At 45.6% G+C, this 25,257-nt stretch overlaps 1 long non-coding RNA gene across 4 annotated transcripts in view; it reads right to left on the bottom strand.

The window, feature by feature from the left end:
* LOC133275924 (uncharacterized) overlaps nucleotides 1-24,389 on the bottom strand; it is a 48,207-nt gene extending 23,818 nt beyond the window's left edge. For all 4 annotated transcript variants that reach the window (XR_009745731.1, XR_009745732.1, XR_009745730.1 and 1 more), the window contains exons 1-3: nucleotides 23,372-24,389; nucleotides 22,852-22,927; nucleotides 13,006-13,069 (exon numbers count right to left, since the gene is read on the bottom strand). This is a non-coding gene — a long non-coding RNA (uncharacterized LOC133275924). The remainder of the gene's footprint in view (nucleotides 1-13,005; nucleotides 13,070-22,851; nucleotides 22,928-23,371) is intronic.
* Between the last annotated feature and the right edge of the window lie 868 nt (nucleotides 24,390-25,257).

Here is a 25,257-nt window from a genome sequence, read left to right as displayed (position 1 = left end):
GCCTGTTGCCCCTGCTCACCCTAACCAGCAAAGGCTTTGGAGATCTCTGCCCTCACTTCTCCCCTGTGGTTATAGAGCATAAATTCTCCCCTCAGATGAAGGTCCTGCTGTATGGTGGCCTCTCAACAGTGATATTCATCCCCGATTTGCCTCAACGACACCAACAAGGTGAAGCTGCTGGCGACTACAGGCTTTCAGGGATGATGCTCTATCTTGCCTGATGATAGGCATGGCTCTACCTGCACCTCCTGCTCTGCTGGTACCGGCTTGCAGGAGATACTGTGGCAGCCCCTTGGCCCCCCAGCATTGCCTTGGGTGAGCTGTCTCTTGGCAAGAGGCCTTAGGGACCATGGCACAAGATGACAGGGACCTAGCAGAGAATTGAGATGCTTTCAGAGAGAGGCCACCCCTCAGCAAACCTCCCAGCCCCAAGACTTTCTTCTGTGCAAATGCCTGACATTTACCAGCATAGCCTGAATTTTAGGTTCCTCCCCCTTCCCTTCTTGCTCCACAGCTCACTGCTGACATTCTAAGAGCAGCGATCCTGATCTTGCATGATAAGCTAAACCCAAACCTCCTGAGGCTGCAGCCCAGAGAGCAAACAGCTTCATCTTTCACCACTTGGAAGCTGGGGCTCTGAAAGCAGCCTTCTGGGTGTACAAGTGCTGTGCTGAGCTATGCAACAACTACAGCATAACCAAGACTTCCCATAACCAGCAGCCACCAGCCAGACTGAACACATTGTTCAGACTGCTGCCTCACATCAGGGCTTACAGTGATGGATGATGCTTCATAAAAAGCTGACGGAGGAGGTGGCAGCTGTGACTGTGGTTGGTAAACTGGCCATAGCTGCAAAGCAGGAGATGGAGGGAGGAGAGGGCTGGAGCTGCATTGTACTGCTTCACCAGGGCTGGCACCCCTGAAAACCAGAGCTTTGGCGGAAACTGGGCTTTGTTTTTCCCCTCCTTCCCACTCTCAGCATTTCTCAGAGAACAAAAACCTTATCTCCTGCCCAGCTCTACCACTGGAGCACTAATCCTTTGGCTGTGGCAGTGGATTAAGTCTCGGGCCCTGAGCAAGCTCTTCCAAGGCACAGTGAAAATGGTGTTTGTCAGGGTCTAACCCATGTGCAGCTCACAGCTGCCATGGTTGTGAAATTGTGCTTTTTCCTTCCTTTCTTTTCCTATTTCAAGCAGCCCATATGAAGCAGGGAGAGCAGGGCTGTTCTGAAAGACTGTTCCTAATGGTCTGAAAAGAAACCCAGTATTTTTCTTGGCTTGTAGAGGGAAACGGTTACCTTGATTGAAACTTGGTTCAAACACACGTTTCAGACAGTAATGAAGACTGCAGATATGAGAATTGTATAGGCTCTGTTGCACAAACCTTCATAGAGGGCTTTTTTCCTTCTTCTTTCCCTTCTCTACCCAAGAACCTTTCTGGTATAGCCAAGGATGAACTCCCATATCTTGTTGGTAAAAGGAGCTTTAACTCAGGTGCTAGGTGTGAGCTACCTTTTATTCTTTGCCATGCTGACAAAAGGTTAATGAAACAGAGCTGGCATTTCATCAAGGCCAGCACTGAAAATTAGGGACAGAGCTGCCATTAAAAATAACCAGATGCATGTGCTTCTATCCCTGACACACCGGTCTTGAAATATCTCTCTCTTGGGCTGTACAGCTTCCAAGGAATAGCAGGAAATTGCAATTGTTACACTGGCCAGAGAATGGATTTAATTTGTACTGTTTTATCCTCCCTGTTGGAAAATATCCCCTCTTTTCTTCCATGCCAACTCAACAGAAAAGAAAAAAGAACCAGCAAACCCAACACATTTCTCCCTAAAGCCTTCCACACAGTTGGATCACAGTCTGCCATAAAGCATGCATGCTTCCTCTATCAAAGCTATGGATTGCTTGCCTTCTGCAGGGTTTCTTGCAACACATCCACATAGGTCATTGTACATGCCCATTTACAGCAGTTAAAGTTAGCTTGCTACAAAAAGGGCTGCTCCTTGGGATGAGAAAGAGCTGGTTAAAGGGGTCTAGTACATGCGCTTTGACCATGCCAGGGCAAAGCCAGAGGATTACACTTAAACAGCCTGCAAGAAAGGAATTGAGCTGACATTTTGGATACAGAGGAGGAAAGAAGACACAGTACAAGAACTGCCCAGCAGCAGTTGTCCAAGCAGAGGCTCAGGAGCTCTAGCTGCTTTAGATTAGTTCAGCAGGCATCAGTTTCTTACTAAGGCTATCACGTTGCGTAAGTTAAGTGAAAGAGCTGGGCAAGTCATGAGCATGTACACAATGGTGATGTTGCTTCAGCTGAAGGGCAATGACTTGTTGAGCAATCATAACTTAATTGCATTTGATCACATGTCTGTACAAGAGAGAATCTAAGTCACCTGCTTTCCTTATGTAGGTACAAATCTGGGCTATGCAGGTGGAATCAGCCTTTGGAAAGGTAGGTTGCTGGCCTGGATAGATGACAAAGAGCTGGAGCTTTATCAGGGCTGAGCAACAGTAGACAGTGTTGTCTTTAGGAGGAATTTTGTACTCTTGTGACATCACAGTGGGAATATATTTGGCCCTGTTAAGACTGGAAAGATGATTGCAGTGATTGAGTTACAGAGGCTTAATGAATTACTGCTCGTCAGCGGAGCTGCGGTAACTGACTCTGCCTGTTGGACACACAAAGCACAATGTGTTAGCTCATGGCTAATTTCAAGCACAGCGAGGCATAATGTGGTTACCCAGAGCAGAAGCTGGCCTGAACCCATAGGTTAAAACCTCTTTACTTTTGGAAATGTACCTAGTCATGTTAATTGGCTCTGGCAGGTTGGCTTTAACAGCTTATCTGGCTCCAGAGCACGGTGATCTTCCTCCAGGAGGACTGAGAGTGGCTCCTGACTCAGACGTGCAGTCCTGTTCCAGCCAAGCTCTGAACCCCCATCAACAGCACAGTCCCTCTATCCGCACCAGAAGCAGTTTATTATTGACTCAGGAGGGAAGAATGGTAAGAACGCAGTGAATCGTTAACAGCACAAACCTGGGAGGTCTGCAGGAGGTCAGCAAGGAGGACAGCAACTCTGCACTGAGGCCATGGGAAAGCACTGGAGCTGCTTCACCAACCCTGAGGTGATGTGACTGGAAGCAGATTAAAGGAGACTGGCCAGGCATGGTGAATCACTCCTGTTGGGAGCCGTTCCTTCTTTGAGCAGTGACTGCAGCCAAGAGCTGAAGTGACTCATGGTAGCAGCATTGGCTGATGGTGGGAGACAGACAGAGAATGGCACAGCCCTAATCAATGCCTGTCATGGGGCCAGGCCACATCAGGTCTGATAGCACCCCCAGGGCAGGGGAACTGCAGGCAGCAGCATTCTTGCTGGGGCTGCCATTGCCAATGTTGTTTGCTCATTACTTAAACAGTCTTTCTGGCTGTTTCTTCTGCCTCCTAAAGCTTTATTTTCTCTTCCCTACAGAGGAACAGAAGCTTCTTGAAAACCTGCCTCTCCAGCTGCCTTCAACCCTACCCTGTCAATGCTGAGTTTTGAAACAGGGAAGATGTGGAAAGGAGAAAGGGAGAAGAGAGCAGGAGAGAGAAAGCAAAGCAAAGAAGCAGGACTTAAAGGGAAGAGAGCAATTGGGCTGCTGTGCTGGGGTCTGCAGCACCAATGCTCAGCACTGAAATCAGGGACTGACGCAGCAAGAAGAGGACAGGTGGGAAGAGAGAGGAGAGTCCAGCATCAGGGCTGAGCAAGGAGATGGCTGTGGCTACAAGACAGTTAAGCCTGATCATGCAGTCAAGCCTGATTAAGCTGTGCCCAGAGCTCCCCCTCCTTCTAGTGCCACACACACAAGCTGTGGTTTACAGCTGAGAGGACCACCATGAGGGGATGCAAACACATACAGGGGCTCTAGCTGCTATTTGTGTGATCTCTCCTCCTGTGGGGCTCCTGCCTTGACAGAGCCTGCAAAAATGCTCAGAAATCCCGAGCACCTTTATAATGATCTGGACAAAATTTACAGCAAAAAGGCCCAGGAAGACCTGTTTGTGGGGTAGGTCCACACAAAGAACAGTTAATCCTGGGCTTTGCTACCTGTCACAGTGCATTGCATTCCCCTTCAGCTGACCCCCAGCATGCAGCAGAGCTGCTTTCCCCAGCAGCAGGACTGCAGGAGACATCTGTGTTTGTGTTCAGGAGGTCTCTTACCAAAGCATCAGACAACCAGGGAGCTCCGGGAGGTGGGCTGGAGAGTAGGCAACTGTCAAACCCTTTTATAGCTGGTCCCACAGGAATTTGCTTTCCTCCTATTTTTAAGTTGAAAAGGATTGAGTTTCAGTGCAGGAAATAGTTGTTCTCCCTCCCACCCACCTTTCTTTTTTCTGCAGCACATTGGAAGAGCAGTCTGCTGTCTGCCTCAGGTTTCCAAGAATCAGGCAGTCAAACTGGAACCAAAGCGTTCCGGTTATCTGCAAGCAGGGAAGGGAAGCAAGAAAGGCTGGAGAAGAGGTGTTCCTGTCTGCAAATGCTCAAAACTTTAGTGTATGTATTGGTGAGATACACTCTGTCCCTTTGATCAAGTTGAGATTGCAATTGGGGTGTCAGAAGAAGCTTCTGTGAAACCCTTAGAGACAGTATGTTCATACCCATGGAAGCTGCCCTGCCTTCTTCCCTAATAATGTCACAGAAAGATCTCAGGGAAGGAGCACAGTGACCTGCCCTCAAGGATTCTCTTCTGCCTTGTATCACGTGCAGAGCTGGACGTTTGCAACAGCACTCAAATACAGACCTAACTCTGTCTTCCTGTTAGAAATACACACATTCGATCAGCGCAATGCCCTTAAAATCTCTGCATGCCTGAGCTGTACTAACCATAGAATCATAGAATAGTTAGGGTTGGAAAGGACCTTCAGATCATCCAGTTCCAACCCCCCTGCCATGGGCAGGGACACCTCACACTAAACCATGTCACACAGGGCTCTGTCCAACCTGGCCTTGAACACTGCCAAGGATGGAGCATTCACAACTTCCCTGGGCAACCCATTCCAGTGCCTCACCACCCTTACAGTAAAGAACTTCTTCCTTATATCCTTATAACATCATGATACAGATTCCTCCTGCCATCAGACTCAAACCTGCAGTTCAATTCCCAGTCTATCACCTGTGATTTAGAGCAGGAGGCTGGCTAACCAACAAGAGCCTGTTGGATACTACCTTTTGATCCTCAGAATTCACAGCCCAGTGATTTCTTCCCCCTCCTTCCCTGTTCTGCTGATACTGATCAATCCTGTTCACCAGACGCAAACGCATCCTTCCTGCACTGGGCTGGAGGCAAGGCACAACTCATTTCTCTTGCAATGACAATAGAGACAATGCCTCTTTTGTAGGTGCTTCTACATGCCTGGTGGAAAACTTATTGGAGACTATAGCACGGTTATATCAATAATCTCCTGTTTATTATTCCTTCTGGCATGAGATTTGCCATTACCTCTCTAGCACAGGCAATGTTTTCCATTCATCTTTTCTCAGCCAGGTGTTTGCTCATTTGCAGCAGGGAGCTTCAAAAGAGACAAAACTAAATTGATGGGAAACAGAAGGCCAGGCTTCTGCCGAAACATGTTTTCCACAGGGATCTTCATAGCCTTAGAAATGGTTATTACAATGTCTTTCAACAGTGGTCCTACACACCTGCTAAAGTCTTGCCTTTGCCTTTCTTGGACCAGTCTTTCTGATGACCTTTGTTGGACACCTGTTAGTTAAACACTGGTCAGGTTCACATCTTCCCAATGCAGCCAGCCTTGGGTAAGCAACTCCTCACTCCACTGAAGCCAAAAACCAGCATACAGCAGAGATGTCACTGGAGTGATGTTGTGCCTGTAGAGTGATGCTAGTGTGGTTTCAAGTAGATTCAAGCATGGGATTAAAGGGCAACAGCTCTTTCTTAGCAGTTCTGTGCAGAGATCTCCTTGTCTAGTAAATGTATCCACAGGCAGGGAGACCTACCTGGGAATGACTTTGTGCAGATCAAAGCACATCTGTGCTCAGATGTGTCCATCAGCAGGTGGTAGTGCTGTCAAGTGTATAGACTGAAGCAAGTGTCTGTTCATAACCCCACAGCACAGACCTGCATCAGAGACTCACCTGCAGAAACCCGTTTCAGGGAAATTTAAGTAGCTGTCCGCTCTCATTATGTGTATTAGAAAAGCACAGAATAATCAAGTATGTGCATTTCCTAGACATCACACTTAAGGATTAGGTTATTATAACCAACCTCGTAACTTTCTGCACCTCTGCATTGTGCGATTTGAAAGACTGAATACCTGGGCGTGCACAATTCAAAGTATGAATTCACTTTGCCTGTGTCTGTATCCTTTGTACATTGGCTTACCCTAAAAGGGTCCTACATTGCAGTCAGTGTAAAGAATCACATTCCTTTAGTTTCCAGGGGTTTTTATTCTCTTATGCCCATTCTCACTAGCTTCTGGCTCTGTGAGCGAGTGAGGATGGATCCAGAGTTAACATTTAAGCAAAATGTGAAAATGCATATCAAATCTAATGTGTGGAGTTTCAGAGACACCTTCTCCTTTCATGTTACATATTCTGGCAGACATGGCCACCTCCTTAGGGCTGGGTGTGTTTCATGGACATAAAACTTGAATAGGGCTAAACCTTTCAGTTTTTGTTAAATCAAATCTCACAATGAGACTTGTGGCAATGAAGTCGCTGATGTCCAGCCTCCTGCAAAATACTTTGACTTGAAGGCTTTTGGGGACTGTCTGCTATTACTAGAGCTACAGTACTTCCCCTTTTCAGTTACAGGAGGGCAAGTAGGATGTTTTACTATAAAGGTAATATGTCAGAAAGTTGGAGTTCTGAAACTGAGCAAGACACAGGGCAAGCTAAGGAGATCAGACCCGAGTTTGCAAAACAAACCCTGGTAGAGGGAAGATGTGGATTAGAGCAAAGTGAGAGTCCAGCTGGGGAACAGACCACAGTTATCTTGGAGGAAGAGGGAACTTTTCCAGCCCTCCCTTCCCAGCACTTTCACTGCAAAGCCTCTCAGATTTTGGACTAGAACTGCCTCCTTCCTCCTCCATTCCCACATGGACTGCCTGTCTGGGACATTATCTCAACTCGGGTCCCACTAGGTTCTCTCTGCCCACAACTCCCAGGCTCTGGTTAACAGACATCTCTGAGGCAGATGAACCCTCCACATCATGGTTATTTCAGTTCCTTCCCTTTTGTTTGCCTCCAGGAGCCAGTAGAGGCTCCCTGAAATAGCTCACCCAGCCTGATCCTCACTAAGGAAAGACCAAAGTCAATTGTTGTTTCACCACAACAAGTCCTGGACTCTCATTAGGAGAACAATACTGGTGCCTTGATCACAGGGATTCACTCAGATAATCCTGTGCAGAACCAAGAGCTGCTTGGCATGATTCACATTGTAGTGAGACAGCAAAGCCATGCACATATGGAAAGAGGTTCTGGGAATAAAGTGGAGGATTTGTCAAACTAGAGAAGAGAAAAGAGGGGAAATGCTGCTGCTGGCCACGTATCTTCATTCAGAAGTTATTACTTTGTAAATACAGCTCCTGCTCCTACTGTATTTGTGCCCCTTGGCATCACAGAAGAGCTATATATACAGCTATTGATCATGCCAAAGTCTGAGGAAGGTCCTACAGCCTGTCTTAAAATGTGGGCTGGCACCCCTGATGCGCAGAACAAGGATGTGCTGTTCCTCCACACAGGTCTTAACATTTCAAGCCAGACAGAGGGAACAAATGCCCACAGACTATCAGGAGAGACTGGCAGGACCTCATCTGCATGCCTACAGCCCCAGAATGTCTTTCCATGAACATTTCCAGCATGCAGACCGCTAAAGAACATTTTCATCTTTGGAACACCACTGTGGCAGGAGGCTCTGCCCTGAGGAGGGACATTTGGGCTTGGCTTTCAGCAGTGTTCAACCCTGGTCAGCTTGTTTTCCTTTTGAGTGCAGGAGAAGGCAGGCACTGAGGGGCTAGATCCTCCAGTTTAGAGCAGCTACACAGTTCAGTGTTGCTTGCATCAAATGTGAGCCCTGCCAAAGGAATGGGAACCCCAAGAGGTTTATACAGGCACTATGGAGCAATTCATAAGGCAGCTCATGGGTAAGAACATACCTGTAAAATGGGGTTGCGTGTGCGTGTGCAGTAGATTCATACTGATAATGCTGTCTGGATTTGCAACTGTCTAGACAATGGGAAAATGAGCATCATGAAACTGGATAGTTTTGTGAGATGCCCAGCCAAATATCTGGGAAATATTTTTGTAATGGTTCTCCTCAGAGGGAGATAGGAGCCTGAGCCCTCCATTAGAGATGCAGCTCCCTCCATCCTGGTGAGGGACTGAGCCCACCAAGCCTTATCTGCCACGCTTTGCAGTCAGATGCTGTGTGCTGCTGTGGAGGAAAAGAAGCCCACAGCACAAACATGGCAAATGAGTTTTCCGGAGGCTGGAGCTGCTGCTTATCTGGCACGGAAAAGGAATTTCATGCTTAGAACTAGAGGCTGGGACTACATGAGCAGTGGTTTACCTCTGCAGACAAACAACTAGAGGCCAGTGTCTCCCCAGTCTGTTTTGCAGCCTACAGCAAAGACCAGATGATTTCTAGGCTGCAGGGTTTAGCTGCTGTTCTCTGTGGGGTAAAAGCTCATAAGAGGAGGCAAGACTCATTCTGAGCCTGTTGCCTGGAGCCCTGTCAGCACAAGGCTTAGAGATGCACAGGGATCTCACCCAGGACAAGAAGATGCAGCAACCAGGACTGTGGGCTTATGGCTGAGGCTGGGGAGAGCTTTGTTTCCATGGCATCTGCGAAAGTCCCTCCTCAGAGCTGCAAGGCCAAGTTCTATAATGGTGCTACTTGCTCCTTAACAACCCTACAAGCACTGGTTGGTGCCAGTGACCAGCTGCAAAGATCAAGTTGGGTCTAAATTCTAGTTTCAGTCCCCTAGAAGCTTTCTCTCTAGTCCTGCACTGCAGCAAACACAAGGTTCGTGGGATGATGACATCCAAGTACAAGAAGATTGAAAGGAGCAATACACAACTGATAAAAAAGAAACTCCAAATCACATGCTGTGTTAATGACTCAGGACAATACACCAGCACCTTCCCTTGTTTCTCTGAAAATCATCAAAAAAGGCAGGAAGACCAAACCTCATCTTTTTAGAGCAAAGATGTTATCTTCCCCAGAAGGAAAGAGATGCCAATTCATCTGAGGACAGCAGAGTGTAAGTAGCAGCTCAATGTTATTGATGATTGTCAGCCAGGGAACCTTTGGCTTGGTTTGGCTTGTGGGAAGCCTTCAGAAACTGCTCTAAGCAAAAGTTGCTACAACAACAAAAAGTCCCAGGAAAAGACGGGCCAGAGACTAGCCCTGTGTGCTCAGGATTTTAAACAGGAGGGTGATTTTACCTGGAGGCGAGTGCAAAAAAAGTCTGGAGAAACAAAAGCCTCTGTCAACCAGTTTTATGTCAGAGGAAGACAGTAATGAATACCCTTCAGGTACTATGGAGAGAATTTACCTACGTCAAAATGATGGCATCAGAAAGCTAATGTTTTTGTGCAGAAACCTCTGGTTTTGTTTGACTTTTTTGAGCTATTTCTTTGCTCCCATCTATTACAACACTGACTGGGTAATTCCCCCAGCCTCCAGTTTTTGTAGAACTAATCTTTTGAGTTTTGTGAAGTTGATCTTGGCTCATGGCACACACCCCACATCTGTTTTCCTAGGCCTTACAGTCTGACTCGGAATGATGGCATTTTAACTTCACCCCCCCCCCGTTACTGTCAAGTTTAAAAGCAAAACTAAACACTCCCACCACACCACGGAGTACCTGATGTCTGGAAAGGCACATGTCCCCTCACCTCCTGGTACTGAGCAGGGAAAGGTTGCTGTAAGAATGCTGACTGCTTATTTATTCTTTGAGATGATACAGTGTGAACTGACAGCAGAGGTTAAATACAATTATTCTGCATGAGCGACTTTTCAAAGCTCTCCTTTTGGTTCTTATCCAAGATCCTTTGGAAGCACATTGTTAAAGATAAGCATGCACACAGACCAGTGGGATGCGACATACTCAAACTGGTCATGTTGGTTTTGCTACCTTTTGAAATCATAGGCCTGAGAAGCTGCACAGCCCTGTTCTTGGGCAAATTGCAGCACATCCAGGAGAGTTTGACTTTAGACTATAGACCACTGCATGTCCCAAAGTGACCAGCAACTTGGCAGGATATGGTCAAGCAAGAGCATGTCTGTTGGGGAGGTAGTTAGAAAAGCTCTGCTGGACTTCTGCAGATTCGTGTCCTTCAGTTAAGTTTGCTAGATACTTCTGGGCTGGATTTGCTCTCTACCATTCTGCATCTGGTAAGACAGTTAATAAATACTTCTTTCGGCATCCTCTTTCCTGTGGTATTTTGCTCATTCTAATTCTGCTCCGAGGCAGAACTCAGAAATGCAGGAATGTGAAAGTCAGAGGGAAGGGTTTTGTCCCAGATGTGAAACACTAAATCTGGACTCCAGTACACATTTCTTTGGCTTTGGGAGTCAAAGCCCAAAGCCCAACAGAAAAGATGAAGGCCACACGTTAAAGGCAACTCCATGCCAGGGTAACCCCCTTTTCCCTGGCACTGCAGAGTTCTGGCCATCTCTGTTTGGTTAACCCAAGAGCAGGATGGCTGCAGAGCTGAAATGGTGACACACATTCAGAAAGAAAAAGCAGAAAAAAAGAGGAAGAGAAATGTTAAATGCTCCTGGTTGGTGATTAACCTGAAAAATGAACAATGAGGGAAATGGCTTTCACAGGGGCAAGCCACTCTGATTTGTAAAAAAGGTGAAGATTTTAATCTCTTACACAGAGTAAGCTCTCTGTTTGCAATTAGGAAACGTTAGCTCAGACTGGCATGGAGAGAGCTTCCTTGCCAATGTCCGAGTCTTGTTTTGTCTCTGATAATTCCACATTCTGCTTTTAAGAGACAGCTCATGTTTGATGTTAGTCAGTATTTAAGGCTAAATGCTGACCTGGCATATTCTGACCCTCTAAAAAAGGGGAAGGAGGGGGAGCAGGCTCTTCTTTCACTGGCAGGTTCATTGAAAATAATAATTCTTGAGTTTGGGCTACACACTTTAAGCCTTGTGGCTTTTGCCATCATACTTCACAGAGATGCACACAGAATATTACACGGGAAACAAAGTCAGAAAGCTGGATGAGGAGCAAGGGACCATCTTTCTTGCTCCTGTCCTGGCATTCCTCCTCTGGGCTGGCTCTGAGCTCTCCAGCCCATTGCAGGGTGTAATGGTGGGGTAAGAACTACTTAGTTCCTTATAGTTCCTCACTGTGTAAGAAATCCTGGGGTGAAAAGGAATCATTCCTTAGAGTTATTCATGCAAGAGGCTGTATCTAAACAAGGAAAACGATCAGGCACAGCAGCTGCATTTGGACATCTCCCTCTAGATCCATTCTTGGCTGAAGCAAGGAAGAATTTGGAAAGATGGCTATTGGACTGAAATTTGGATGCATTTTAACACAGCGTAACACATCAGCCTCCTTGGCAGTGAGCCCTCCTCACTTCACCTGGTGCAGAGTTCCTTCTGTGTCCCTGCAGCAGGTGGCCTTTAAAGTCAGAATTGCTCCAAGCCACGCTGCTACTTGTATAGACTGTTCTGCTCCATCTTACTCCTTCCCCTTGAATCTCTTCTATTCATTCTTTCTCCCTGCCCCCAAAATGAAGATCCTTGGGAAAGTGCATATTGGAACAACTATGAGGCTCCAAAGTTCCAGACTTTGGAAAAATCAGGTACAAAGCAAGAGCAACACATTTACTACAATTACCTTAGTGTAGCATTATACTAAATACCAAAAGCAAGAGAGTTGAACATTGCTTTTTTTAAACTACAGATGGGCTGCATTAACCACAAAGGAAACTCAAGAAGAGCTCAGGTCTGGAAGTAATAAAAACCATTTGCATAACATGCATGGTGCATTCAGTGCTAGCAGGAGGTGCTGGATGAGTCCAACAGTCTGGGAGCTTTTGTCAATGTGAGTTCAAACCCAGAAATCCTCTCCCAACAGTGGCCTGGAAGCACCTTCTCAGGGCAGAAGGTACCTCAGTCTCCTAAGCACAGGCACTGTTTCACCTTTCAGAGTCAACCTAGTTTTCAGCTGACCCCTGCAATGCATGACAACCATTTCTGAGATGCCAGAAGTAGATACACAGAGGAAATCCATACGATTCAAACAACTATGAACGGTTTTACCTCCTAAACCGGCTGGAATCAGGGCATATAAATGCCCTAAGTGATGCTAGCACAGAGCAACAGCACAGGCTGAAAGCTGTGTAACTGCAGTGACAGAAATATGCTGGTGTACGAAACCCAGTCCTGCTCTCTGCACTAGCATGGACATTGCCAGCACAGTTTCTCTCCAGCACTGCAGTGTATCCCTCATGCTTGCTGAGGTTGCAATAAGTCCCAACTACTCTCCTCAGTCAATTGCTGATGGCTGGAGTCAAGAGAACTGAAACAAAGCCATCCCACAAGTCACTCTCATTTATCTTCTGTCTCACCCCTTTATTTCTTCAGAGGATGACATGACACTACGGTAACAGATAGGAGCATCCAAAGCCACGTCCCCACACCCTGCTGCCACGTGTAACATCAGGGCACAAATCTCCTTTAACATAAGTAATGAAGGTCTGTACTTTTTGGAGCAAGGGGGATGTGGCCGAGATTCTTCCCTTGCTGACACACCACGGTGCTAAGCTGCTGCGGCAGGCACCAGAAGCAACAAATGTAAAGTCAAAGGCATTATAATCTAAGAAAAGGCTGAAGAAACCCAAACCGAGATGTCATAATAACATAAGCCCGAATTCATTACCCTTGTAACCAAAAAGAAACTACCGATATGCCAGTTTCCATCCATAAATAGCTACAGTTGAGGGTCTCAGTTTATAAAACTTGAATGACTTACCGTATGTTGCACTGAATGGTTTTGGTCGGAAGTCCACAAAGGATCAGTTAGACAGCAATTTCTCCTGTTGAGACAAAAACCAAGAGGTAAAAACTGCCTTGCCAAACTCAGAAGATAAGCACAAAGGCGCATTGTTTAAAATCACAGGGGAGCAGAGTGTGCTGGAACACATAAGGAACAAAGCAAATACAGACTCTTGGGGTGTTTAGACTACAGCGTGTCTGCCTTTTTCCAAGTTGGGTTGAATGAAAAAGCAGTTTACAGAGAGTTCAGGATTCCTGCAGACATGCCAGAGCCTCAGCTGCACAGTGAGCTGTTTAACCTGGGAAAGCCAGCTCAATTACAGGTAAAGGGTCCAGGTGTTTACAAGGCAATGAAGACCCATAGCTTGAACACTGAAGTAGCAAGGAGTTGGGGCTCACAACAGCTAGCCCTTGATAGCGTTTGCCCCCATCTCATGTGCTGATACCCAAGCCTCTTGGCAGATGGATCCACACTGCCTTTATCTGGGATAGCTGTAGCCCTGAAGACATGATGTGGAAGGGCATGGTCAGCAGGAGACATTCCAGGTTTTCCCTGGCCTTTTTTTCTCTGCCAAGGATTTGCTTAGCTCCTGTGCCCTCAGCGCCTCATTTACCACCAGAAATAGGTCTAATATTGAGGTTTTAAACTCATAATTCCCTGGACTAGAACTGATAGGTGGAGCTGTGCAAGGGGCATGGAGAAACAGTTGGGACACTACAGATTGTCCACACTGGTTGCCAAGTAGCTTAATCCTGTTGCCCTTAATGGGAGAGGCGATTGTCTTTTAAGGACTCCAAAGCAGGTCCTATTTGGAGAAGGGGTGGACATGAAGGTGGAAAAATGGACTCTGGCACAAGCTTTCTCACTGGCCCTCAGGAAAAAGCCAAAGTTCTCCTTTCCCCAAAAGACCCCAGCAGTTTGATTTCATTTTAGTTTGGCTGTTGCAGACCTCCAGCCCACAGCCCCATGTACCCTCCACACCGAGTTGTGAAAAGCACACAAGTGCTATCCACTTAGTACATACACAGTAACACACAGCCCTCAGCCTGCAGGGGAATTACCATTGTGGGTTACCAGCTGAGACAAATTCATTTCCTCACATTTTATATGCAAGAGTGGAAAATGCTGCTTAAAAACCACATGAACCAAAAAACAGCAAACAGCAGGGCCTGAAGCAGTGGTGCTCCAAATTGCTGAGTAGCTCTGAGCATGGCCATCATCACTGCAGAGAAGTATACTAGACTTCAATGCCCCACTGCTCCTTCAGGATCCAGAGCATCTTCCAGGCCCTTTATCACCTCTAAAATCAGCATCCCTAATTTCACAGTGAGGCTGTGGTAGGTCCCTACCAGTGATTGCTGCCTACTGTAGTGGTATCTGAGACTCAAATACCTTCTGCCTTCACTTCTCTTCCCATTTACCTTCACACATTTCAGGTTCTCTGGGGCACGGCTTATCTTTTACCTTCTGGAGCTGGAGACAGCATTCTGACACTTACACCATGGGTGCCAACATCAGCCAGCAGAGCTATCGGAGGAGACTTTCCCTTGCAGTAGTTACTCCCACTTTATCCCAGCAATAGATCATTCTCTGGGGCATACCCTCAGGGTATTTGTCAAGCTTGTTAAAACAAACAGGAGGAAGCTCCTTGAGGCAGGTCCCCCACTTCCCACCTCTGCCTTACCAGCTCCTGAAGGTCCCAACCCGCTGGCTAAAAGGCAGGAGGGAAGCAAACAGCATTCGCTTTGTGCAACATAGAGGGCTGAGGAACTTTGGGAGACAAACTATTCAAAGTAAAAAGCGGTGCAAAAACAGATTGGGAAACTACTGTGTCGTGACTATTAATGAAGCGATAGAAAGTATCAGTCACTCCCCAGCCTCTGAAGCTTGCTTCGAGAGAAGAATTAGGAGAGTTTATGTTCCAAGTACCAGGAAACCACAGGGCCCTGGTGCCTAGTTCTCAAAAGAACACTGAATCACAAGGAGGAAAGCAGAGTGCTGCAGGGAGCCAAAGGCAGAGTTTAAAAATAGCAGCTTTCAGTTTTGTTTCTTTTTTCTTCTTAAGTGCCTGGATATAGGATCATGTCAGAGGGTGGATAAAGAGAGCAGACCAGCCCCTGTGGAGAGAGAAGCCTTCCTGAATGCAGTACTTCTGGTCAGGAGGGGGTATGGGCTGTTCATTTTGAACTCCAGCCCACCCCAAAGGAACCAGTCTCTCCTGATCCTGTTGTCCCCCCCAGCCCAAGAGAAGGGCACTGTGAGAGTGGGAACTGGGCAGCTTAACTAAGCCCATCTGAAGCCAGCAGAGATGAGTAAATCCAAGGCCTGAATGTGTGATCTAGGCTGAGCCATCCCCTTCTGGGCACATGCAGGGCCAATTTCCCATAGCATTAAGGACACTTTTGAACTGCTGTGGAAGGAATGAGATTTCCTGACATGTTTGTGCTAATGCTCTGGGTCTGTGTGCAGGAAGAAGTCATGTCTGGATGCTATACCCTGGCAAACGTGCTAAACCAAGAGAAAAGATGCCCGAGTTCTGGTGCTGCTCAAACTTCTCAACCCCTCAGACTCTGCACCACTTGACCACCAGGGCAGACTCACAGCACCTACCAAAGCAACAAAGTGTAGAAGTTGGATATTGGTACCGTAGACAAAGGAGGCAGAGAACTGTCTGCTGAAATGGACAGTAAAGCTTTAGGTCATGCAGTGGACTATCAGCAATAGCTTCAAGTCAGAAATGGACAGGGTCTGCAGAAAGAAAGGAAATCTGCTCATCCAAATAGATCAAGAGCCAGATTTATCTTTAGGTAGCTGATCTTGGAAGGCAAAGCTTGCTCATCGAAGAGAGGCATGATGCCCCTTTGTTTGTGGAATGAGAAGAAAAGCACAGCTGATGCTTTGGATAAGGCTGTCTGTCTCTGGCTCCCTAGGGAAGTCTCATGTGCGTTCTGACTCATTGCACAGAGGATGCTCTTAAATCTAGAGAATAACCCACGTAATAAGGACAGCAAGTTCAAGGAGCCACATAAAAAACCTTTTCCCAATTAGCAAGCAGACACACAAACCCTTTTTCCCAGCCAGCTCAGGGGCAAAACAGTCAAGTTTTTCAGTGTAAGCTATGATTCAGTTGGAGGGCAGGGGAAGAGAAATACTGGCTCTGTCACTGGGTTAATAGTAGTACACAAATCACTTAAACTGCTACCAACACATTGTCAGATTGACTTGTTGCAAGTTCAGTTTCTCCTGTCACTGGCAAGGGCTTCTGGACTGTGGTGCAGAGAATGACCAGCTAGCACACAAGTCACACAGCATTCACAACACTTCAAATACAGTTTAAAAGCTAAAACCTAGTACTGATGACGATACTGACCAAGTCTTAAAGGACCATTTTAAGGTTAAAATATGCAGGCAAAAAAAAAAAAAAAAAAATCTCAAAGATCTGGAATCTGAAGTATTTCCTTGCAAAGAAGTTTCCTCTGGAATGTCATCTGTTCCTGCTGTTATTTGAGATAGGTAGCTGACACAACCAACTCCAGTGACCTGTGTGGCACAGAGCTTTTTGTTCCTGTGGCTCATAAAATGGCCTAGGAACCCAGTAGTGCCACAGGCCAGTGTAACTGCCTTGTCATTGCACAGACTGTTAGGCAGCAAACTTCAAAGAAGCTGCTTGCGTGGAGTTAAAGAGCCCCACATGTCTAGGGATACTCTGAGACCCAAAGTAACTTGCTCTTGCTGCCCTTCAGAAAGGCCAAGCCACAATGTACTAGAAGCACATCTCATGGTGCAGCGTCCTGCCCTCCAATTAGGTCTGAAAGCTTTCATTATGTGAGAAAGTCTTTAAAGCACAACCTCAGCTCCAGTTCATCCAGTACTTCCCTCTCTCCTCTTTAGCCTTGCAGGTACAAAAAACTCAGCCCAGCTGGCCTGGGATTTTCCCTTTTCCAGCTTTCCGTGGGGATCACCATGAGTGCAGACAAAAGCAGTGTACAAATGCCTTATAGCGGAACCCTCGTGGTAGAAGAGCTCTCACCAAATTGCCACTCAAGGGACTTGTAGTTTCTGCCCCTATAAGAGACATGAGCTGGTTGGAACATGGTACAAAACTGGCATCCTGGTATAGGGAGGCAATTCAGAACAGGAGCAGGACTTTACATGATGCTCCCCTCTCTTAAATGTAGACATAGCAACAGATTAGAACAAGTAATTTTTCCTCTGAAAAGAATATATACCAGGCAGCATTAAAGAAAAGCCAGGACCAAGGTGAATTAACCTGACCAACTACAGTAAAGTTCCTATGAAGTACAGGCAACACAAAGCAGCACATTTTCTCTCTTGTGGCTGGAAAGACAAATTTGCAATCAAGCTTCTTTGGGAGGGCTCAAAGCAATGTGCTGCTGCATGTTCAGCTAAAACTGCATCCTCCTAGCACAGATCCCAAGGCTTTCTTGTACTCTTTAGCCCTCAGTTGTGAAGTAATAGCAAATACACACACTCAAGCCTGGGGAACTCCGTTTTTCAGCTGGAAGACTTCAAAAGGTTTCACAAAGGCCAAATGAAAAGGCATTTGGATGTTCTCTAGACAAAACCTTGTTGTTTCCATTCTGCAGGAAGTGCTGATGCTTTGAAGACAACCAACCAACCACACTCACTGAGAAACGGCACAAGCCATCTCTGAGTTTGCCTCTGCCAACGCTTTGACCTTGCCACAGCAACCAGCCAGAACTTGCTGGAAAGCTCTTGATACTTGGGAAAATAGTGGCACCATTCTATCGTCCCTCTTCCAAAGCAATACACAAACATATTGTATTTCTGGAACAATTCTGGCACCGGTTTCATTTTGGGGCTACAAATGCAGACAGAGTGGAGAAGGGTACATGAGAAGAGTAGGGGAAAGCTGGCAGTAATGAGGGATGCTATTTTTTCCAGAGTCCAATGTAGCTGCTACAAGGAACAAGCCATGCACGAAGAGCACTGCATCATGCTCACACTTCCAGTGCATGCCCTGGATTGAAATTCAAATGGATTTTAGTGCCCCTTAGTGCTGGCTGCAGGGCAGATTTTCTTCTATTTGTAGAGAACAGCAGTTCTCTCACCTTCTGAGAGAATGATGTTATTAAGATACCTTGCAATACAGCAGCAGGAAACAGAGTCTCCGGCACAATTAAAAACATAACAATTTTCAAGGAACTATTTCACTTTATGGAAAGGATATGGCTGTGAACATTCATCTTGTTATGACGTTGCTATTCTCTGTGTATCAGAATCAAGGGCTAGTCTGAAGTAGCCTTATGCATTCTGATCAGGGATAATCCATGAACAATCCTACGGAACCTATAGATTTCTCTAGGAGTTAGGGTTTGATCATAAAGAACCTTACCTAGGACATTTAATCACAACTTAGTCCCAGGATAATCAGTGACAAAATCCTTTTTGCAGTAGGCCCAGTGGTTTGGATCACATAATGCCGGCAGACACTTGACCCGGCTGTCTTGCCAGCTCCCAGGTTCATGCTTTCCTTCTTTGCTCATCAGATATTTGAAGCAACATCATCTCATTCCTCTTCTGTTTCCAAGACAAAAATCCCCTTGAGAAACCTTCTCTGTTCTTTTCCCACTTACACTTCCAGCTGGTTTTTGCCTTTGCATAACTAGTTCTGTGCCAATCCAGGTCAACTCTGAAAATAACTTCCTGGCATTTTTAATAGCATTTCATGGTGATTTTAGATGGAATTGTGAACCTTTCCAATAAAATGCTTGTGACTGGCCAGGGAGATCATACAAAATCATCCTTCTTCTAGCCCTGGATTGGATGAGAAGCTCAAACATGAATTTGCCAGGTGACCCAAACTGTGTTTTCCACATATACATGAACTCGGATTCGCTCCCTGCTAACAGCAACTCACTAGCTGTAAAACTGGCTATAAAACTCCATCATTGGGTTCTTTGTGAGCCAGATCTCCAAAATCTTATATAAAATGACTGCCTATTGCCCAGACCTACAGAACAAGATAAAACTACTCCAAGGACCTCACTTCATTATCACTTCACTGAATAGGCTGGGTCAACATTAAGGCCCCAGTGTCAGGTCTTCCAAGGCAGACCCTGTCCTCAGGAGTTTAAGATCTAAACCAGACAAAGCAGAAGACAGTCCTAAGCTGCCTTTTCTTATGCTGGAATATTTTAGATGAATAAAGCTACAGGTTTTGGCAGGCAGTAGCCAGCTCCTAACAATTTGCTTTGTATCCAGACTGCTTAGGAGATACCAGGGTGAATTCATCCCATTGATTTTTGTTTGGGAAGAATCCCAAGTCTCCAACTGATCTCCATTTTTTGATTGCACATTGTAACTCTGCCAGACAAACACCCATCCAAACCAACAGCACCACCTCTATCAGATCCTTTGGGAGTTTCCATTAATGTCAGTGGAGTTCAGGCACCTTCTGTCCTTGTTTCTCCTCCAGGAGCACATGGCCACCATAAGCCAAATGAGCAACAACACTTTACAACACACTCAGGAGCAAGCCTGAGCTACCACAGTTATGACTTGACATCAGCACAGTCCACACCTGTGTTCCTAACACAGTCTGGAGCCCTGTGAGCCTCCCTTGGGAGGCCAAACCAGCTGCTTGTGTCTAATCTCTGCCTCAGTTTTAGTGGAGAATTTCCTCTCTGCCCTTCAAGTGGAACATTTTAAGCAAAGGTATTGCAGCCTGATGACTGAGGAGGCAAGTTAAGGTCTGCAGTAGCTGCAAATAATGCTCCCTTACATTAAATATTAAGCTCAGGGTAGTAAGCCAGACAATCGCATACTGAATTAATAATGTTATTTATTCCATTTAGTGGAGCATGGAGAACACTTAATCATTGAAGCGTTTGAGATCAGAGCTAGCATCAACAGCTCAGCTCTAAGAGTGTTTTATGGAAAACAGAGGTGGACTGAGTAGTTGGAAGTGAAGAGAGTGTGAATGTGTGAAATATAGCAGATTTGGTGATAATAAAGTTAAATGGCCTCGATTGTTCTTTGGATACTAATGCTCCAGCAGCATTTTGTCTTAAGAAAGCATAATAAGCAAGTCTCCAAAGATAACCTTGGATTGGAGCTTGTGTAGGATCTTGAGGCACTTCTTTTCCTTTTCTAAAAGGTTTATTATTTAGGAAAAAAAGGATCTGTTCAACTAAAACAAGAAAAATGTCACGAGGAATTCTGAAGCTCTCTATTCCTTCAAAATTTAAATAAGTAATAAAAAGATGTGAAGATTAAAAAAATATGCTGATACAAGTGTCTGAAATCAGTTTGGTTTTTTAGAGTGGTCAACCCTTTTTCCATGCTCAACACTGAAAATTAAAGGAATACTTGCAGTCAGTTTCAGCAGTAGGAACTCTACCTTTTGAAGCACAGGGGTTAAAATATTGAAGAGCTACAATAGGACACCCAAGGTATCTCCCCAGTCATTACTCTTTCACTTTTCTACTTCCTAATTTTGGCCTCTCTGACCTCCATCTTTTATAGCCATATGAAGAAACGGCCTCCCAGGCTACATGCAAGAAGCAGCATTTTCCCCATCACTCAGCAGGAACACCCTATCAACTACTTAACACACATTTCTCAACCCTAATCACCTCCAGTTGCTGTGGGTTCCAACATTTGGTCTGCTGGAGAAAGAAATAACCCATCTGCCACTTCCTGCAACTCCGATTTCCATGCCTTTCATGGAACAATTTCACTGACTTCACAGGAGCTTGTTTGGATTTACACTTGTGTAAAAATGAGGCAAGAAAACCCGAGTCTTGGTGTGGAATAACAAGTTCATAAATGTGTTCTGTATCTCCAAGCATCTCCCCATCTCCAAAGGTGAACAGCTGTTGCTATAAATCAGACAGTCTGAACCAGCCATTAGAACTTCATCCAGATGATCCGTTCAAAACATACAAAGGCAACGGTTTGGATATAAAAATCTACCCTCATGTCCTCAGGGACACCTTCTGTTGGAGAAAAACCTCATAATTCAAAGCTAAAATTAGCTCACTTTAGTGCTTTTTCAGGAGAGTCATGATACTCAAGAGTAACATCGCCTTGTAAAGGCCTGTTAGATGACTTAAGGGATCCTAAACATCTGGCAGTTTGGTACACACTGCATTGGAGACATCTAGTGTCTTTTTCAACTTCTCTGTGGGTGTAACTCTTCACTATTAGCTACAATGGCTGTATCTGGTTCAGTTCCCACCAACCATTCTCTCTATTTGAGTAGGAAACACTTGCTAAAGCATGGAAACAGCTGGCAGAGTTGGCTGTAGCTTGTATTAACAAAACACGCTCTTGTTTCTGACCACAGACTGGCCTTTAAGTTCCGACTGTGACTGCCAAAGGCTCTTCTTAGACTTTTGGATGAGACCACATCACCCAAGATGTACAAGTTGGCTGTGTTAAGGATTGGTTCTTGTAGTATAAGGCTTGCTGTCAGGAGGGATAAAGCTTTGTGTAAGTAGAGGGGAACAGGATGAGCAGCCCCACTTTATTAGCTGGGAAATTGAAACAAGAAGATTAAGTTATTGGCCTCTGGCCATTTCCCAGTGAGAGAGAGACACACATATATTCCTTTCTGAGGGAAAGGCTCTAATTAAAGCAGGCTAATATGCAAGCCTTATTTACACACCACTCACCAGCAGAGTAAGTCCAACCAGGCAAGGCTGTTGGACTGAATCTTGTGCTGTTGAGGACTGTAACCTGTGCTCCAGGGTCACTTTAGCACCCAGGTTCCCTTGGACACTAGGAAGCCTACATCATCTCCTGCTCATTAATACCTCCCAGCTCATTGAGTACATAACACGTCTTCTCCTCTCAAACATACCAAGAGCATAAAACGCAGCTTAAAGGGGCAGGATGGTCGGTTAGCCCTGCACTGACCGCTGAATAATCAATCACCTATTCTGAAAGTGTCAGTTTCCTCCACCTTCATCAGTGTTACTGCTTGATACCTCAAGTCCTGAAGGGGGAGGCCAAGTAATGTATCGCTGCTATGTTAGGCTGTCATTTGTCTTACTGAGGGCAATGGAGAGTTAGACATAACATGAACATGGAAAAACCAGTGAAATACAGACAGAGCTCTACCTTGAGCCTCCAGACAGTCATACAGAGTAACAGGCTCAGCTCCTTTCACTCAACTCCTTATGCTCTTTTGAGACCATGAAAAGAAACTTTATGATATGCTGGAAGGGATGAAGTATTAACTATCAAAAACTAGACTGAAGTAACCAAGAGCCTGGATTATTTTCTCTTTGATGTATGCTTATGTAAATTCAAATACATATTTTTAAATGCAACCTTTCTTCAATTCTAGCAGAGCTTATTAAATCTATTTGAGTGAGACAAGCTAGGCTCCATGTAACGCCAGGAACTCCCCTGACAGTTTGCCTTCCTATTTAACATGATACTCTGTGATTACACATACCAGAGCCTTTCATTCAAGCATTTTCATTTACAAATACTCTTTACATTTTTTAACGCCCCTGTGGACAGGCATCAAGAGTCCACTTTGTTCAAGAGTAATCAATTGAAGCAGGGTGAGGCAGTCTGATTTGCTCCAGATCACGCACTGAAATACTAGCGGAGTTTGGAAAACTCCTTCCTTGTCCCTCCTCGGTAGTCACTCAGAAACACAACTTCCATTAACAGCAGATACATTCTCTTAATGCTGGGCCAAATGCTCACAGAAGAGAGCAAACTCAGTAGCAAGTAGGCCATAGGAAGCAAAGAGAGATTAACCTCCCCAAACCCAGCCACAATGGGGACACCCATCACTCTTCCCTTGCCGAGTTCACTTACCAAGCAGCAAAGTGCTCTCCGTGGTGCAAATCTGTCAGACATTTCTTGCACATCTCTTCCCAGAGCCAAATATCTTCTAGGGGACAAAAAGTACTGTTAAATGGCATCAAGTCAGTCTTGTTTTCTCAGACATTATACGGCACACTGCACACTTCCATACAATCCTGACTCCTCCAGAAGGAAAGGCAGCCTATTGCTCAGGCTGATCCTTTCTTTTTTAGATTGTTAGGTCCATTATTTCTGGAGTTTTTAATGCTATTTAAGAGCATTATTTACCCCTCTCACAGTCCCAGAGATAAGGTCTAATTAAGTCCAGTCTCTAGGGCTGGTGGAGCTGAAAGGAGACCAGTCTGATTAGTACCAAGAAGCACAGGTTTCATGGGGACTCTTACCTGAGGCAGCCACAAGGTACAAAACCCTCTTCTGCTGAGCCTCCAAATAGTCTCTATCACTCTCTAAACACTCAGAAGTACTTCAGCTATTAAATGTAGGCCTTAAAAGCAATACCTAAGATACTCACCTTCAAATCCAAACAGCACATAGCCAAGTACCTTCCACACAGGAACCCAGCTCCCAGTGACACCTCTGCTTCACACCTGCAGAACATGAGCTCTCAGGGTGGAGCACAGCTGCCTCTATCAGGCAGGTAGATGTTTTCTTTGCTGGGGGGCTGCCAGGAGCTTCAGGTGGCACAGATTTAAATGATGGGCAAGCCAAAAGTTCTTCAAGCACAAACTAGAGACATCATTACATGTCCAAACCAAGTTGTATCTTCATTTCTTCTTTGTAAATTGAGTGTAATTATACACATGAGGAAGCTCTTGCTCTTCCTGACTATGGAGAGCACCTACAGCTTTGCACTAGAATTACCCATAAGAGACTGTTGAAGAAGCCTCTCTAGAGAGGTCTAATTTAGATAAATGAGGCCCAGCTGTGCTAGTTTAGGGCCACAGAGCAATAACAGCTCACAGGCATTGATGAAAACACCCCACCTACCTTGTCTTTGATTGGGTTTTGTAGTGAGACAGTGACCTGGCTGCAGAAAAGAAAGAAGGTAAAACCCAAGGTGCAAGTTGCATCTGTAGGAAGTGATCCAGACTGAGAGCTGGGGGATAAACAGCCCTGGGGATGGCTTGGAGTGAACCTTGCACCAGGATTTATGTTTTCAGGCCTGTTCTTCACAATGTTTTAGTGGGATAAACCGAAACCTGCCATCCCTCCATGTAAATAAAGGGATTTGTCATAAAGCGAACAGATCCCGCTTTTAAGTAGTTTCCAAGAATATGAAGTGACAATGAGGTGCCTAAGAAAATAACTTTCCACTGCCTGGGAAAACCCACTCCTAAGATGCTAACTTCACAGCTGGGATCAATACAGGCTTTGAAAGAAAACAGGGGCCTGAAAGACTCTGTGTATGGTCTGAACAAAGAGAACAAAGACAACAAATAAAACTGAGGTAGTTTTTAAAGGTCTGTGTCTTACCTTCAATTATCAGCTTAAAGAGTAACTGCTGGAATGGTTATAGCCACCCAATTGCTCTGCAGGAATCTCATACACACTTGGCAAACATAGGGAGCCCTAAAGGGATGCTTGTAATCTTTTGCCCACTCAAGGGATCATCCTTGCAGGTCGGGTCCGTCATGCGTTCCCACAAACTCTTCAGGTGCCATTCTTTGGCTGCTCCTTCACTCAAAAGGTGATTTGGGCTTTTTTTGTGGCCAAAATGGCCTCATAGAGAATTTTTACAGTTGTATTATGCCTGAAAGGTTGGAGCAGAGAAATGTGAACCAGCGGCCTCCAAAACCCTGGGGCTTCACAGCAAATTTATACTGAGGCAGGGTTTGCTGCAAGGTTTGAACCCCCAGCCATTTTGGACATGCAGCTTTCTCCTAACGTTTCCTCCATCCTTTCCCTTGGGCTTGTGAGAACAAAGCAGCTCATGTTTGACAATTGCTCCTTGCAGATTCATTAGGTGTGATGGTGGAGTCCAGTGATGGAAACAATTCACCCAATGGGTCAGTCCCACTTTTCTGCAGAGCGCCCAGCCTGCAGGCTTTCTCTATGACTGACTATGATGACAGTTGGGCAGAAAATGTGGCTGATTTTAAGGGCTATGTTCCCACAGACCCAAAGTTATGATCAACAGAGAAGCAGCAAGGTCAGTTCATGAAGAAATCACTGACCGCTCTTACCCTCTTGTGTCACTCCACTGACTCCAGGGCAACTGCAACAGCACTGAAGGAAGACTCGTCCATCTAGGGGAAAACAAGGCTTCCTTCAAATCCTCTTTTATTTACTCCAGTCAGCTGTGTTGAGTGTATCGATTCCATCAGCTATTTCCTTAACCATAAAACCAGATGTGCACCGTCACGGCCCATCTACAGGGACTGAATCCATGCCATTGCA

The sequence above is a fragment of the Pezoporus flaviventris genome, unplaced genomic scaffold, assembly GCF_033815535.1.
Source record: "Pezoporus flaviventris isolate CSIRO_AGI_PZ_B2104156 unplaced genomic scaffold, CSIRO_AGI_Pfla_v1 ptg000041l, whole genome shotgun sequence".
NCBI classification, from domain to species: domain Eukaryota; kingdom Metazoa; phylum Chordata; class Aves; order Psittaciformes; family Psittacidae; genus Pezoporus; species Pezoporus flaviventris.
This window is presented reverse-complemented; position numbering and strand designations above follow the sequence as displayed.